The sequence below is a fragment of the Sinocyclocheilus rhinocerous genome, unplaced genomic scaffold (genome assembly GCF_001515625.1).
Source record: "Sinocyclocheilus rhinocerous isolate Xijiao unplaced genomic scaffold, SAMN03320098_v1.1 scaffold19, whole genome shotgun sequence".
In the NCBI taxonomy this organism is placed as follows: Eukaryota; Metazoa; Chordata; class Actinopteri; order Cypriniformes; family Cyprinidae; genus Sinocyclocheilus; species Sinocyclocheilus rhinocerous.
Window position 1 is genome coordinate 1,265,085 of NW_015638975.1, and position 18,785 is coordinate 1,283,869.

The window sequence follows — 18,785 nt, forward strand, 5'->3', positions numbered from 1 at the left end:
AATAGATGGAATAATTCTGGAGGTGGAATTCGTCTCGGATGATGAAAGCTCTCATGAGAACATTGATTGGCAGCATGTACACCGAGGAAAATTTCTGTACTTGGGTATGAGAAATATATTCAGAAATATGACTTTAAGGCAAACACATAAAAAAACAGAGAGTCCATATGGGTATCCCTAGTCAAGAAATCTGAATGGCCACCTCAGGTTTTTTGATTGTAACAAAACAAAACCAAAACCAAAAAAACAGAAACAAAAACAAAGTGAAGTGAATAGACTGCACAGGCATGTAGCATTTTTTATAAACAAAGTTTAGGCTAATATTTTTATTCAACCTATTCTAGTGCGTCTGGAATCTCCACTGTAAAAAACATAGATTATATATCCAAGTAAAACACACATACGCTTTACCTTCACCAAGAAGAAAGACACTCCATATGTTCTGAGGGATCTTGCAAGCTTCACATACTTCACTTTGGCTTCAATCTCTGTCATTTCACCACAAGCCTTATGTTCCTGTAAAATTCATAAAGCGTTTACTCATCTAACCAATTAATTTATCTCATACATCTTTGCTTACAAATAGAGAAGTTTAAGAAACAGACAACCGTGTATAAAATGATATCCATTTATAAACAAAGTGCAGGATAACCTGACCCACCTGAAAGATCTTCTTCTCTGCACCTCTCTGTTTTATGTATTCCTTAGGCAGAAATTCCTTCAAGCTGAACGACATGAAATGCACAAAGTGTGCAAATTAGCGACAATACACTGAAATGCAAACAGGCATTACAGTTATATGATACACATAAAATATTTAAATGCATTTAAGCTCTTTTCATTTGAGTATATTAAGCTCATTAACTAAATGGAGCATATGGTCATTACAACATCTAGATTTTACACATCATTTCTCATCGATATGAAGCAGAGGGGCCGTAAACACTATGTACTATAACTGAAAGTATTAGTTCGTGGTCTTACTCCAGAAATCCAGATTTGTGTTTATGTTCTATATGAGGCCCAAACTGGATCTGTGCTTGAATTCCACCAAATTCGCAAGCCTTGTCAAATGACACCGGATGAGAACCATTCAGAATGTCGTCACGCGCCTGTGCAGGTAGACACACTTGTTATCAAAGCCTTTGGAAATCACACAACAGAAATGATACAGATCAGCAAACGAGCCCCCGACAGGAGGAGAACTTACAAAAAGGTAAAAGGGACTACACTACTTTGTGGATCAATACAATGTGTATAACAGCATGCAGTGCATCACTCAAAGAGGCTTTTAGGGCCATATGTCAATAAGAGATTTACAGCATTTTAATCTATAAACATTATATTGAACTGGCAAGTAAAGAACCATGGAAACACATTATTTAGGGCAACATCACTGCGGGAGGGATGTTAAGCCAAACCGGGGTGTTGGGTGCTCATCATGGCTTTCACCTCGCATCATTGTAAACTATAATAAGTGACAAGAGGTGAGCCGAACCTGTACGTAGAGCAGATTGAGCTGAACAGGATCTCGCGAGTCCACATTTTGATCAGAGTAGAAAAACTTTCGTCTCAACAGTAGAGTTTCGCTCTCCTCGACTCCCTGTTCTCTAAATGTACGTCCATGATCCAACCAATTTACTGTGAGAAAAACAAACTATTTATATAGTAAAACAGTTTACAAACTTCTTTACAAAAGATATATAACCCTTGAAATGTTTGGGGTCAGTTAGATGGTCTTAGTGATTTTGAAAGAAGACTTATGCTCACCAAGGCTGCATTTATTTGATCAAACATACAGCAAAACAACTGAATTTTAAATGTAAATGTGTATTTTAAAATGTGATTTATTCCTGTTATGGCAAAGCTGAATTTTTCATCAGCCATTACTCATCATCAGCGTCACATGATACTTCAGAAATCATTCTAATGCTGATTTAGTGCTCAAGTAACATTTATTATTATTATTGTTTTGTTGAAACCAGGATACTTTTTTCTTCTCCAGGATTCTAAAGAATAGAAAGTTCAAAAGATCATCATTTATTTGAAATAGAAATCTTTTTTAACATTATAAATGTCTTTACTGTGACTACTTGCTGAATAAAAGTTCATCTCCATCCCAAAAAAATAACATTTTGCTGACACCAAACATTCATGCGCATGCATACAGAAAGAGAAATAACAAAATAAACCCACACAAAACAATAAAATACGAAAGTACTTAGACACAAAAAGAATACGAAAATAAAATATAATACAATAGGAGGGTCAGGAAGCAAAGATAAACCCTGAAACAATTCTAAACCTGAACTTTATTGACTTATTGTGGCCCATTTAGCAGTTCTACAGCCGAAGAATAATTTAGCATATCTATCTGGATAGGGTGGCTGATGTGTTACCTACAGTCATCATCTGTGTGCAGTTTAGCTTTGAGCTTCTCCATCTTCCTCTCCTCCCTCAGCAGAGTTCTGTCTTTCTTCAGTGTGCCCGTCCCTTCATCTTTCTTCTCCTCCACCACCTCCTGAATGAGAGAGTACTCTTCATAGTTTGTGATTCCTGGAAAGAGAAGCAATGAGACTTAGTTACAGACAGTCAGTAAGTTTTTTTAGTGTTTTTTGAAAGAAAACTTTCATGCTATTTGATCAGCCATTACTCCAGTCTTCAGTGTCACATGATCCTTCAGAAATCCTTTTAATATGCTGATTTTGTGCTTAAGATACATTTACTATTATTATCAATGCTGGAAAGAGTTCTGTTGCTTTTTTTTGTGAAAACGGATACATTTTTGCTTTTCTGATACTTTGATGAATAGAAAGTTCAAAAGAACAGCATTTATTTGAAAACTACATCTTTTGTATCATTATAAATGTCTTTACAGATCAGTTTAATTCATCCTTGCTAAGTTAAAACAAATTATTCTTTCTTTCTTTTAAAGAAATGCCCTCAAACATTTGAACAGTAGTGTATATGGGAAAAATGTATGTCTTAAAAGCTATGGCAGAAACATTGTCTATATTTGGTCAGTCCAATGAAACTGCATCTACAGGTATGCGCAAACCATTGGGATTTGAATCCAGGTCACCTTGCACTTTAAATAAAAACTATACCACAAGACTAACAGTTTACAGTTTTTTTCCCCCTATGATCGTGTCTATGGCAACCAAGTGAGTCAGGACTGCCACAGATGCCCTCTCAAAAGAATCTGAGAAAGCAACTGTATATGACATAGTTCTATCAGATAGTATAAGAGCATCACTGACCTATTCTACTGCAGATGGTGACCAGCAGCTCTCCCACAGTTTTGGAATCATCCACCATGATGGTCTTTACTGCTCCATCCAGCATTTTTATCTTCTGAGGTCTCTGTTTTTTCTTATACTCCAGTATGTCCTAAGAGACAGAGAGAGAGAGAGAGAGAGAGAGAGAAGAATTGGATTTGATTAGAATTCCTGACCACCGCAAATGAATAGTGTTAAAGTTTAAGAGAAAGCTTAGGTTTTATGCTATGGTTCTGAATGAAATTCTGCATTATAGCCATTTTGCTGTCCAGTACGTCTTGCTTTCTGCCAGCTGTAGAAAAAAAATCTAATCTGTGCAAAGGCAAAAATGACTATAAATGGTTGAGGAAGACAATAAAAATTAGTATGCAAATTAGTTAAGAAACAAGACCAATAGCAAATCAGTTTTTAAAGTATAAAGCTTACAAAAATAGATATAGACCATAAACCTAAGCCTGTAATTATCTACAAAACAAAGTTCAAATGGAATCTGTATGTGAAGCAGTTTGTGCTAAATTATTTGCAGAATTGCAAAAAGAACAAACCCTAATCAGAATGAGTGAAGAATATAAATTGGGTGCTGCCTTGCAAGCACTATAATGAATGTGAATATGTCTGAGACAGAAACAAGAGGAAAGGATATATAAAGTGTTCATTGCATGCAAAATACAACAAATTAGACAAGCAAGACATGTGGATATGAGAGCTGAAAATCTGTGTGCATGTATGAGGGAGAAGAAGAGGTCTTTTGATCAACAAAAGATGAAACACTACTGATGAAATCTTCATTTAACACATCCTAATTTACACTGCACACACACATCTTTATTTCTTCCTGGGAACAAGCATCCGGCTTTGTCTTTATATACAACACTCCTTTGCACAAGCACAGAGACTCACAAGCGTAAACAAATATAAACAAAAACCATATGCTGCAGTGACAAATGTCTTTAATCACATTGCTGTAGCTTGTCTTAGTAAGTGTAGACGCTAAGGGGAGCCTTTCCCCTCTCTCACACATGCTCAGAGACTATAAAAATAACCAAGAGCAGAGTTAAGACCTCTTCTCATCTTTCAGTACAAAAAAAATGTGCAAAGACACATCACAAAACAAGACAAGAGTGCAAAGAGATGTCACAGAACATTTGACAGGAGCTTGTAAAATAGAGAGACAGAAGATCAAAGGCCTTACCCCATTTCTCAGCATGTAATAGTCCAGCGTCCGGCCTCCTTCCAGCCAGATGCCTTTTCTGGGGTCTTCATCTGACAGAAACAGCCCATATTCTGAAGCTGAGAAACAACAGACACTGTATAAGAACTTGTACTTGGCAAAATTATATAATTTCAGCAACTAGATTTGTAATCACTGTAAACATTGACATGGAAGCCCATTTCTGCCACTGAATTTAAAAAAAAGAAAAAAAAAAAGGTAATTGTGACTTTTTATGTCACAATTCTGACTACTTTTTTTCTCGCAATTGCGACTTTGTATCTCGCAATTCTGAGTTTTTTTCCTCCGAATTATGAGATATAAACTCGCAATTGTGACTTGTAAAGTCCAGTTCTGAGGAGAAAAAAAAGACAGATATGACTTAACTCGCATTTGCAAGTTTATATCACACAATTCTGACTTCATTTCTCAGAATTGCGAGTTTCTCACAATTGTGAGTTTATATCACGCAATTCTGAGAAAAAAAATCTGAACTGCCAGTTTATATCTCGCAATTCTGACTTCATTTCTCACAATTGCGAGTTTATATCTCACAATTCTGAGAAAAAAAGTAAAAATTGTGAGATGTAAAGTAGAAATTGTGAGATAAAAAGTCGCAATTACCTTTTTTTATTTTTTATTCAGTGGCAGAAACGGGCTTCTATAGATATACTACAAAAGACCATAGAAAGAAAGGTATCCCACCTTGTCCTGTCTGGGCTTCTGGAACCCTCTCTCTGATGACCCGACATGCATCGTACACAGCCGTTGATGGCTCAAACTGCATCGTCTTCACCACATTACACTGTCTCACACAGATCTTCAGAGACAGCACCACCATCCTGCCAGCTTATGGATTACAGAATCTGCACCTGTGGAGAGAAGAAGGGAAATGAGGAAGATGGAGAGCTGAAGACAGCAAACGGGAGAACATGTGCGCGTTTAGATGATGCTGATTTTAGGAACTAATCAACAGTTTCATAAAGGATGTAAACACAAATACTGTCAAACATTAATATTCATTAAGATACTGCAGATACTGATTGTCAGCAAAGTGTTCCTTCACTAAATAATACAAAAATAAATATACACTAACGTTCAAAAGTTTGGGGTCAGTAAGGTTTTACGGTTTTTGAAATAAGTCTCTCATGCTCACCAAGGCTGTGTTTAATTGATTTAAAAATACAGAAACAGTAATATTGTGAAATATTAGTTCAAATTTTCAAATAACAGTTTTCCATTTTAATATGGTTTTAAAATGTAATTCATTTCTGTGATGGCAAGATGAATTATCAGCAGCCTGTACTCCAGTCTTCAGTATCACAAGATCCGTCAGAAATCATTGGTGCTCAAGAAACATTTCTTACACATTTCTCGTAACATTTGTAATGAATCTGTGATACCTTTTTTATGAATAGAAAGTTCAAAAGGACAGCATTTATTTGAAATAGAAATTATTTGTACCAGAAATTATTTGCAACAATGTAAAATTAGAATTTAATGCATCCTTGCTAAATAAATAGTAATTTCTTAAAAAAAAAAAAAAAAGCAACACTTTGGTATAGGGAGGGACCAATTCACTATTAACTAGTTGCTTATTAGCATGCACATTATTAACATATTGGCTGTTTATTAGTAATTATAAAGCACATATTCTGCATGACCATATTTTACATCCCTAATCCTACCCAATACCTAAACTTAACAACTACCTTACTAAGTATTACTAAGCAGCAAATTAGCAGTTTATTGAGGCAAAAGTCATAGTTAAAGGTTTGTTAATAGTGATAATTGGACCTCAAAATAAAGTGTGACCAAAAAAATAAATATATAAATATTTTATTTTTTAAATCTTTTACTTAATAAAGTTTTACGTAGAGGGCGAAATTACTGTCCGGCTTCATGATATTATTATACACCCAATACAAATACTCATGTGTGACATTAATTATTAAATCAGGGCAAACTCAATCACAGAGTTTTGGTCCCCTAATACACATACATTATAATCTGTACCTTTTACACATTTTCCTGTTTGACATTGTGTGTTATAAGAAAGGTATCTGGATTCTGTCCATTTCTCTCTCTCCCTCCCTCCCTCTCTCTCTCCCTCCCCATCTCTTTCTCTCTCTCTCTCTCTCTCTCTCACACACACACACACACTTTACTGTTAACACCTGAACTCCCAGTCAGCTGTCTTTACTCTTTCAGCACCATCCAAACTGCACATTAATGAAACACTGCCTAGTTTCATTTCATTAATGTTTTTCACACACAGAAAAACAAAGACACAACATAATATTAGACAGAGGATAGAGTTTCACTTCATGGTTCAAGCAGCCCTGGCTGGAACAGAAAGATAATTACAACATGGTTTAACTTCAAAATCAATAAAAAGCCAGAATTATTACTCTTAAAGTCAGAGTTTCTCTCAGCATCTAGCTAATCTTTAGTCTGTGTGTGTCTGTGGGGATTGAGGATGCCCTTGTGCACAGTTGGCACACTGAACACTGGCAGCGTGATCTGACCCAGTATGTCAGGGACAATCTGTTGAGCTCTGAGCCATCAAAGACAGACATACATAGATCGGGAAATGTATTGTTGGAAATGCAATAGTCGTGACACAATGTCTGATATGCATATATTAATTATAAGACAGACATCACTGAAGTAATAACTTGGAGTTCATTGAATCAATGATTCATTAAACAAAAGGTTCACTAGGGTCATTTTCTTATGAATCAGACTACTTTGGTCACACTGTTTACATTTTTGTGTGCAGCCCTAGGAGACAATAAAACAGAAAGCTGTGTTTTCTTGCCATTATTTTTCAGTAAGCAACCTTTTGGTCTAACCACATTCAATTCAGACTGCCACCTCATATTCAAAACTCATGTAAAATATGATTTTTTTTCACTATGCTGGAGATTCAGCAGCAGAAAAGCACTGAAGAAAACACTGACATATGCATTACAGAAATGGTTCTTAAAATTTTATACCAAAATACCATTCATTTGCTGTGTTACCCACCAGTTTGGGCCAGACTATTTGTCCAAAATACGGAAGATAGGCATATAGGTCCACAAGCACTAACTCGACCAGCCCACCGGTGTCTCTAGAGAGCCTGAAAATCATAACACTCCAGAGAATGTCCTTCCATTTATAGACCTTCAACAGGATCTCATACTGCATTCAAGTTAGCAGTCTGACTAAAGTCTAATTACTCACTCAAGTTCTTACAGTAATGAAAGGCACACATGCAGCCAGTAATGCAATTAACACAACCTTTTATTTCCACTGCCTCATATCAGTGAGACTCAGCAGCTATATTCAGTCATACACTCATGTAGACGTGACTCATGTCTGTCACCAGTGTTACTATAGTAACTGTGGGCTACTGAAATATGATTACACCGCTAAACTCTACCCTCCACAAAGTTTCAAGTTAACCAGAACTCCTCAAAGTCAAATCTATATAAAAAATAAAAAAAAGTAAAATATTTAATTTAGCTTAGTTAAACCTGTAAAACAGAAATTATGAACACTGTTATTATATGCCTCTTCACAATAGTGTTATTTTAGTATTATTTATATACTATTTTAGTGTTTATTATTATTATTTTATACATTGTTATCAGTTTATTTCTTCATCATTAGTTAATGTTTATTTTAGTTTTAGTCATTTCATTACTTCAGCTTTGATTTATTTCATTATTTATTATACTAGTAATTATAGTTTCTCAAGTTGTAGTTAGCAATAAAAACACTGCTTCACAACAATACAAGCTTTCTTATTTTCTTAGCATTACATGTTTTGGCCAATCAAACTTGCATTAAATTACATTAAATTATAAAATGACAGAAACTGCTTAAGTTCAAAAAAAGAAGAAAAAAAAACTGTTAAAGGAACACTCCACTATTTTTTAAAATAGGCTCATTTTCCAACTCCCCTAGAGTTAAACAGTTGAGTTTTACCGTTTTCAAATCCATTCAGCCGATCTCCGGGTCTGGCGGTAGCACTTTTAGCTGCAGCTTTGCATAGATCATTGAATCTGATTAGACCATTAGCATCTCGCTCAAAAATGACCAAAGAGTCATGGATGCAGCAGGCACAATGATATTATGCAGTGCCTGAAAATAGGCAAAATTCCACCAACATAACCAATGTGACCACCTGCTTGCACAGGGAGCGTGCCTTCCGTTGGAAGTTACCTAGCTGGGGACTATTTTCAGGCGCTGCGTAATATCATTGCGCCTGCTGCACCCATGGTACGGCAGCAAAGTTCCTTGATTATTACGCCGGAATGAGAGTATAGTTCCTAGCCATATCGGCCTAGAAAATCGCAACTTTTCATTTTCCGTCGGTCTTAGTACAAGATGTAACTACAGAAGAGTCAAGTTTTAAATAGGAAAAATATCGAAACTGCTAATGGTCTAATCAGATTCAATGATCTATGCAAAGCTGCAGCTAAAAGTGCTACCGCCAGACCCGGAGATCGGCTGAATGGATTCGAAAACGGTAAAACTCAACTGTTTAACTCTAGGGGAGTTGGAAAATGAGCCTATTTTCAAAAATAGTGGAGCGTTCCTTTAAGTCATATAGTATTGATTGTTTTTAGTTTAAATGTGAATCATTGTAACATGTAACATTCATCCTTCTCCGTTAATTGGCCTTTTTGAAGTTTTTCCTCCTGATTGTGAGTTGCCATTTTATTTTGATGAGTTAGTAGTCTTTCTCTCACTACTAGCAAAGCGCTCTATTTTGATGCATTGGAAAAGTCCTCACTACTACTTAGTGGATAAAAGATGCCTTTTTCTTTGTTAAATTGGAAAGAATTAAACAGTCTTCGAGGTTCCGTAGTTAAAATTTTCAAGACTTTTGTTACCCTTTTTGGAGTATGTTAAGTCTCTGCGGCTAGATGTAGCCTCCATTGATTGACTGATTGCCCATTCTGCACCGCACTATTAGTCTGTACTTACCAGGTAAGCACTATATAGGCACAATATTTGCTGCAAGTAAAAATACATGTTTTTTTTTTATTTTATTTATTTATTTATTCTCTCTCCTTTTCTCCTAACCTGTTATTCAGGTTACCCCCTCAACTTCCTGGACTAATTAATGTCTACTTTGTTTCAACTTATGTTTGTATTGTTACATACAGTTTTTCTGTACAATATTGGACACTGCTCTCAACCTGTGGGTTGGGTGAGATTACGTATGTGATATTTTTGTATTATTATTTTCTTTCCTGATTTTATTTTCTTTATCTATTTTTTCCATTTGTTTTTTGCTGGTGTGAAAATGTAATAAATAAATCATAAAAAAAAGTGAATTATTGTAAAAATGATCACATTAATAATGCAAATACTAAATAAACAACATTTTCGGTTTAGTGTCAATGAAGGGGTACCCGAGTCCTACTGATGGGACTGTTTTGGGTACAAAAATTTTTTAAGACAAAAATGGTGGAGGAAGACTTTTTTCCACAGCAATGACAGATACACCTAAGAACAACACAACTGTATGTAGCTCAGGGGGAAAAAATCAGCTCAAAGAGGTACAGAGGGCTTGGCTTACCGTAAATGAGGCGTATGCAAACACTGAATCACTGCAGATCTTCACAGCTGTGGAGACAGTGAGAAAGAGTGATGATCAGACAAGCAAATAGAGAGCAAAAACTTTACAAATGCTATTAAAAAGACAATTCAAATTAAAGCTGCAAGCAGCGATGAACGGGCCCTCGCACCCGGGCTCACCGCCAGCGGGCGGCTTTAGTAAAACAGTCCACAGTAATGGATATTGAATTGGGCCTGACAAGGTTTATCCACATAATAGCTTTAAAGTTCTTCTTCCATCAACTGCCAAAGGAAAAGTCTACATTATCAATTTAGAAATGAATTATTATTCAGCCTAAATGTTATTCCCATTAACCATGTTAGGTGGAAGATTTAACAGATGGGCAAGTTTGAAAAAAAGAAACCCAGCTAATTTAAAATAGAAATCCTACCAGTGATGTGTGTGTGTGTGTGTGTACGTTTGAGCCTCATGAGGAATGAGTTAATGCCGCCGTAATTAACCCAGGTCTATCTGCTAATGATCTCATGATTGCAGAGCTGACTCAAAGCCAGAGGCCTCTAAACACTCTTAAAAGTCAAGAGCTTACACTAAACTCCTAAATTACCAAATGCGCTTATTAAATAAAAGGTGAAATTAAAGGTGAAAGTAAATCAAGTTAGAGCTTACGACAGCGTTTTAACACATACGCAGCATCTTACAAAAATAGCAGCTTGAGGGAAGAAATATCGAGAATCAGAAGAGAAGAAACAAGCTCTTCTACTGTAAATCTGAAAACAACAAAAGAATGTCATGACTTTTTCCTGAACATTGTCTAGTCAACCACTATACACACTTCACAATGAGACTGGTGTGACTATCCCAGATAGCGGATGGGGGTCATAGAGCTGCTGCTGTATTGAGTTGCGTTGTGTGTGTGGTAAGTGACCTCAGTGAGTGGTAGGAACATCTGTGCAGCAGCTGCTGCCATTCAACCAATAACAGAGGTCAACAGGAGTCCAGGACAGACCATTTACTCCGCACTGATTAATCACATCAACCTCACACTCACAAACGTTATGCAAACAACAACAGCATTACATTTTCATCACGTCCAAATATGCCTACTGTATTACCCTACTATATAGTAGGCAAAAAAAACACACACCAGAGGAGTCGTATGTCAGAATACACAGCATTCAAAAATCAGAAGGTGAAAAGTACCCAGATGGCCTACTACTTCCACCGAGATTCTGAAATGGACATCTGATGGGCACATTAATATCCCATTAGGTCACAAGAGCAGAGTCATGAATGGCATGGAAGTGAAGCAACTGATGCCGTACGTCACATGACAATGCAGTTAAGATTGCATTCATTCTACATGCTACACAGAACAATGTTTAAAGGTATAGTTCGCCCAAAAATGAAAATTCTGTCATTAGTTAATCACCCTCACGTCGTTTCAAACCCGTAAGACCTTCGTTCATCTTCGTAACTTATGGAAGTAAAATAATGCCGTATGTCTTTGAAACAAAAAAGCATGTTGAATAGCACTAACTGAAAAAATAATGCATTGCATTAACAGTGCTTGCATTTTAATGCCTTGTATTTTCAGGGCTTGCATTTTTAGGTCCTGAAATTTAACAGTTGTTTATTTAAGCTGTGAATATTTCAATTCAAAATATTTCACACATTTTCATAATTAAAAATTCAATAATTCATATTCACCTTCCAGAATTCACTTCCAAAATATTCAATCTGTTTAAAAATACGATGTACAATATTCGACAGGCAAATTTCGGTCCATTTTATTTCACTTTCCAAATTCGCTTCCACAAATTCAGTGGTTATAATTCGGCAGAAAATTCCAAGTAGGTATAACTGCAGACCGGAGGTCTCCAAAATGGGGCGTGAACTCCAAAAGTGGGCAGAACCTCCAAAATGGGGCGGGGTCTCCTCGCGCAAAGACTTTCACCATTGGCTCTGGCTCCAGCCAATTGTTATTGACTTACATTTCAAAATAAAACTTTATAAATTAAACATTGTTTCTAGTTCATCTAAAATAAAATATGCTATATAAGTAAATATTCTCTGTGAGAGCAGAGCCCAAAGCTCGTGGCCAGTGGTGTTCGGACTGGAGTTTGAACATCTGCTTAATGATATAAACGGGAATCACCCACGAGCTCTCCCGCGAGCCGTCCCAGCGCAGCGCAGGGGAAAGATTTTACTCTATCGCTTTGTTCCAAGCAATGGGGGCATCCCGGGGCTCGAAATTCGCATGGTAGGAGGGGGTAGTGATGCTGGGTGTAACTATAAAGGTGCCAATGTCCGTTGAGGTCCGGTTGGGGAGTTACGGAACGATCTCATATCGCATAATCTTATTAACTGTTTATCTCCTGAACTGCATCTTTCTTTACCACGCTATTCAGCGCCAATCCCGCCGTGCAGTCAGTTTCACTGGTTAAGGTTAGGGTCAGGTGTGGGGTAGGTTTAGGGGTTAGCATTTTTTTAAACTTTCTGACCCTGCATAGACAACAACGCAACTTCCACGTTCAAGGCCCAGAAATGTAGTAAGGACGTCGGTAAAATTGTCCATGTGACATCAGTGGTTCAAATGTAATTTTATGAGGCTACGAAAATACTTTTTGTGCACAAAGAAAACAAAAATAATGACTTTGTTCAACAATTCTTCTGCCGTGTCAGTCTCCGCCGGGCTTTCACAAAAGTACCACGACGCATGCGTGTGTTGCTGCTGACGCAGGAGGCGGCGTTATGACGTAGAACCCAGATGCGCTGAGCCTTTTTTTTGTTGCCGTTTACAAGCAGAAGAATGCACATGTGCATGTGTCATGGTACTGTTGTGAACGTGCGTCAAAGTCTGACACAGAAGAGAAATAATTGTTGAATAAAGTTATTTTTGTTTTCTTTGTGCACAAAAAGTAGCTTCATAAAATTAAGGTTGAACCACTGATGTCACATGGACTATTTTAATGATGTCCTTACTACCTTTCTGGGTTTTGAACGGGTCAGTTGCATTGCTATCCATGCAGGGTCAGAGAGCTCTTGGATTTCATCAAAAATATCTTAATTTGTGTTCTGAAGATGAACGAAGGTCTTACAGGTTTTGAATGACATGAGGGTGAGTAATTAATGACAGAATTTTCATTTTTGGGTGAACTATACCTTTAAGCTCTCGCAAAGCAAGTTCTTCATCAAATGTAGCATCTTCTCTGCCAGTAAGCGACTTCAGATGCAGCATTTGAAATGGAATACTGTAAGTTAAATTATATGTTTTTCATATGGCAAAGACTGCCAAAACATTCTCACTTTGTGTTTCATGGAAGAAAGTTACAGGGGATTAAAACGAGGGTGAGTGACCCCATTTAATTTTTTTTGGCGTACTATTCCTTTAAATAGATACGGAAAATTAGCTCTTCATCATCTATGCCAAGCTGGAAATCTAAATGCTTTCAAATTAAAACTTAAATCACAAAAGAAAGATCACAAATCACCATCATACTCAAAGCACGATAATAAATAATGAAAAGTAGCAGAACAGCCATTTTAACTAAATCACAATTACAAATATTCAGACACCCTTTTTCTGCCAAGAGCACTCTGGAAAGTAATGAACAAGTTGGAGGAGAGATGGATAGAGGAAAAAAAATGAGCGACTGTTAAAGCATGACGCTCGGAAAGGCCTGTGTGATGAACAGCAGACATGGCCGTCACTGGCCTGACTTGCATGTGTAGGCGGTGAAGAACACATCAGAGCGTCAGACGGCTTCCCAATGACTCACCATCACTGAAAGACAAAATGAACAACCCCCTGTACATGCAGCATGTTCAAGCAAGATGACTGTTGTTAACTCAGAGCAACATTCAGTCCATGTTCAACCTATTTACAGTATATAATGTAATATATAATGTACTGAACAATACAGAAAATGCTCATTAATGAATCATAGGGCTGGACGATATGGCCAAAATTTATATCACGAGATATTTCTAAAGTTGGGTCGATAAGACATAATTCCGATATCGATATGAACACTATTAAAAAAAGCCTCGTAAAAACTGCCAAGAACGCCCACAACAGATGTCTGTGCATACAAACTTATGAAAAATGAATTTGCCAAGTCTATGACACCTCATATAAAACCATATATTTTTGAAAAAAAAACCCATCACAAATAAATGAATGTTAACCTTTTATTTGTATTTAGCCTTCATATAAACAAGAAATGCGAAATTACTGTCAAATAATCATCTCAGACTCACCTAATTAATATTAATAACTTTAACTTCAAACTATAGGCTGACATACACTACCAGTCAAAAGTTTTTGATCAGTAAGATTTTTAATGTTTTTAAAGAATTCTCTTCTGTTCACCAAGCCTGCATTTATTTGATCCAAAGTACAGCAAAAACAGTAACATTTTGAAATATTTTTACTATTTAAAATAACTTTTCTATTTGAAAATATTTTAAAATGTAATTTATTCCTGTGATTTCAAAGCTATATTTTTAGCATCATTACTCCAGTCACATGATCCTTGATAATATTCTGATTTTCTGCTCAAAAATCATTTATTATTATGATGAGTAGAATTTTTTCAGGGTTCTTTGATGAACAGAAAGTTTAGAAGAACAGCATTTATCTGAAATAGAAATCTTTTGTAACATTATAAATGTCTTAATCATCACTTTTGATCAATTTGAAGCATCCTTACTAAGTTAAAGTATTAATTTCTATAATTTCTTTCCAAAAAAAAAAAAAAGAAATCATACTGACTCCAAGCTTTTGAATGGAACAGTGTATAATGTTACAAAAGCTTTTCATTTCAGATAAATGCTGACCTTTGGATCCTTCTATTAATCAAAGAATCCTGAACAAAAATGTACTCAACTGTTTGAAATATTGATAATCAGCAAATCGGCATATTAGAATGATTTCTGGATCATGTGACACTGAAGTAATGATGTTGAATGATGGAGTAATGATGCTGAAAATTCAGCTTTAAATCACAGGAATAAATTACATTTTAAAATATATTCAAATAGAAAACAGGTATTTTAATAAGTAAAAATATTTCAAAATGGTACTGTTTTTGCTGTACTTTGGATCAAATAATTGCAGGCATGGTGAGCAGAAAATAATTCTTAAAAAAAAAACATTAAAAACCTTACTGTTCAAAAACTTTTGACTGGTAGTGTAGGCTGATTATTCTTATAGATTGAAACAAATGTAATTTTGGCAGTATAAAGAGTATGAAAAGTGCTCTGAGTTTCTGCAGAAAAAAAAAACACAAAAAAACTACTACAAAAGCATGTTGCTGGAGACGGTCTTATTGAAAATGTAAACTGATTGTCTGCCAGCAGGAGGCGCGTTGAGAGCGGTAGAACTAGCGGTTTCTCCAGTAATGGCTGTAATCAAATCAGCTCCGCTCATGAACGCTTCCTTATCCGATAAAATAAAAATGCCATGAAACTTTTCTAAAGACAGTCGGTTCCCTTCAGAGATACATTCTTACAAAACACCCGTGCCGTGTTTTGTTTTGAAAGGTGCAGAGCTCATGTTTATTCAATGAAGTCAAACGCCACAAATAAATCAATGAATGGGAAACACTGGTAATGTATATCGAAATATCGGAAATGTGTTTAAAAATCATATCACCGTTATTGAAAAAAATTATATCGCGATAAATATTGATATTGAATTATTGTTATTATTGAATTATTAAAATTGTTTTGAGTACATTGAACTCTTATCCCAAAAAATCAAGGACAATTTTTTGGGATAAGAGTTCAATGTACTCAAAACATTCTGTAACTTTCAGAAATACAAACTTCTATATGGGCAAGAACAAACCTCATTGGTTGTCTTTTGATCTTCTGTTTAGCATTTTTAATGTGCTCTAGGTATGCGAGTAAAAGCTTAAATCTGTGTCTCTTCAGAAGACTTGGATTAAATGGCTTGATTAATATGGATTACATTTACAGTGTCTTTATGAATGTTTTCAAGCATCAAAGTTTTGGTATAATGGACTTTCAATAAAGGGACAGAAATCAGTTTCTTTAAAAATATATTTGTGTTTTGAAGCTGTATGAAAGTCTGTATGAAATGACATGGGGGTGACTAAATGATGACCATTTTAATTTTCAGCTGAGCTAACCCTTAGTCCAAAAAAGAAATTGAGCCGCAAAATTAGCTCAATCTGAAATTCTGAAAATCTGTTTTGTCACAGGCCAGTTAGCAAGCCTGGCTCTTGAAAGACAAGCAACATTCCTGCTGGATCCGCAAAACTCAATAAGCTTCCAGGCTAGATTAACTCGCAGCATGAATACAGAGTCTAGTCTAGACACAGGGGTGTATGAACGGTTTCAAAAGAAGGAGGGCACATTAAACCATCATTCTAAAATAATAATCCCTCCAAAAAATGGGCAGACAAACAGAGAAATTTCTATTTTACAGCCAGCCAGCTCACATTGTGGATGATGGGGCTGACATGGTTATACACAGTTTCATGGTGTGACATCTATTTAACATGGGTAAATGGATTTGATTGAAAAAACCTGCACAGACACACACTCCTCAGCACTTCCCCTGTCTTCCATCGTTCAGCCTGGACAGGATGCTCAAACAGAGCAAATTTGTAACTCTGTACAGCAACTAAAATATACACGTTAAGGAAATTAACCTGCAAATATGTACTTATAGTCTGCCCCACATTAAAATGGGATGCAGGAGAAAGTATTGTATCATTAAAATGATACGTGCATCATCTTGCAGAGTCAGTGTTCTTGGTTAAAAGCCATTTCAATGCACATAAAACCCTAGTAGAGACCAGCACAGCATTCACACACTGAATTATACCCCAATCCTTTACATCTGCTTGCATCTCAGAGACAGTTATTTTCAAAATTACAACAATGATGATTAAGACCTATAGTAGATCAAGACCCTACATACAATACATTTTATATTGACAATGACAAAACATGTTAAATGTCTAAGTACGGAAATCCTAACAACATCTCATTACTATATATCTAAAATATTTCCTTCATACATTACAGTTCAAAAGTTTCAGGTCGCTAAGTTTTTTAGGTTTTGAGTCTCTTATGCTCACCAAGGTTACATTTTTATTTAAATCAAAAACAGTAATATTGTGAAATACTTTTCTATCTTAATATATTTTAAAATGAAATTTATTTTTGTGATGACAAAGCTGAATCCTCAGTGTCACATGATCATTCAGAATTCATACTTAAATGCTGATTTGGTGCTCAAGAATGATTTATTATTATTAACAATTTTCGAAGCATTTGTGCATAATATTTTGGTAAAAGGAATCTTTGAATAGAAAGTTCAAAGCAAAAGCATTTATTTGAAACGCATATCCTTTGCAACAATAAAAAAGTCTGTCACTTAAAGGGGTCATGAACTGCCTTGTTTTATTATTTTGTACTGTTCTCTGAGGTCCCCTTATAATGTTACCAAGATTTTTTACATCAGAAAACAATTGAGAAGTAATAGGCTACTTTCTGTCCTTGTTTTAACCCCCCTCATGAGATTGCTCAGTTTGAATAAGCGTAAATTGTAGACTCGGAAGTAAATGCCCACAGCTATGATTGGCTAATAGTTGTGTATGTTTGACAGCCTACATCCTTCACAAATGAACACTGCTATGATTTAGGTTAAAAAATGCATAAATACTCAGTATATATGAAACGATCTGTAATAACAGACAAAGCAATAGTGATCACGTAATGAAAACAGTTACTCAAACTTGTGTGGTGCGACATTACTGAAACTTAGAGGATGTTTTCAAAGTACAATGACCTCTTATGCAATTTTGGTTTCTCAGTTCATGACCCCTTTAATGTATTTTTTGCTTAATAAAAGTATATCAATTCATCAAAAAAGTAGCAAAAAAAAATCTTACTGACCCTCGAGCACTAGTGTAGGCCTATATGAAAATCTAATAATAACCATGTCAATATTAGTTATTAGTTAATAAACCATTCCATAGTTTCAAAGCAAGTCAGATCAGTTCAGAACTGGCACAAAAGTAATGCCTCTTAAACATATTTTGCAAACAGTGAAGAGTTTGCAAACGGAAATAGACTTCAGCCAACAGCAATAACATCTGCAAAAGCATCTTCTGCTGCAGCCAAGCAGCCTCCTGCTAGTCATTAGCTGGTTTAATGACTGTATTTTCACTGACAATCCAGCTCATTTAACAAGACTGGAGCAACACTTAACATGCTGTACACTTTCATAAAGCAGCTATCCCTGAGAAAAATGAGCGGCGCTAGACAGCTTAATCTGAACTGTCACTGAAATTGTGGGGATTAGCAACTAAAACCACTGCCAGCTAATGAGGCTATTACTCATAAAGTATGTATATTAGTATACCCAGCAGTGCTCCATTCTAAAATAGGGTACAAGTACTAGAGCAGTAGGGCTGCACGATAAATCGAAATGGAATCGAGATCGCGATTCGACAGAAGCTGCGATTGTCATGCGTATCTTTCAGTGAAGCACGGTTCTGTGATCAGCAGTAAATCTCCATCCAAAGGCCAGAGGGCGCTCTCGCGCTGAAACTCCAAATACGCCTCGCAGAAGAAACCCAGAAAATGCCTATCGCTGCAGCTGAATAAACAGAAGATTCAACTGCTTTCATTGATTCAACGTGACTAATAAACACACGACTACGGCAATATACGGTTTATC

At 36.0% G+C, this 18,785-nt stretch overlaps 1 pseudogene; it reads right to left on the reverse strand.

Moving 5' to 3' along the window:
- LOC107750604 (talin-2-like) overlaps positions 1-18,785 on the reverse strand; it is a 55,386-nt pseudogene that overhangs the window by 25,449 nt on the left and 11,152 nt on the right.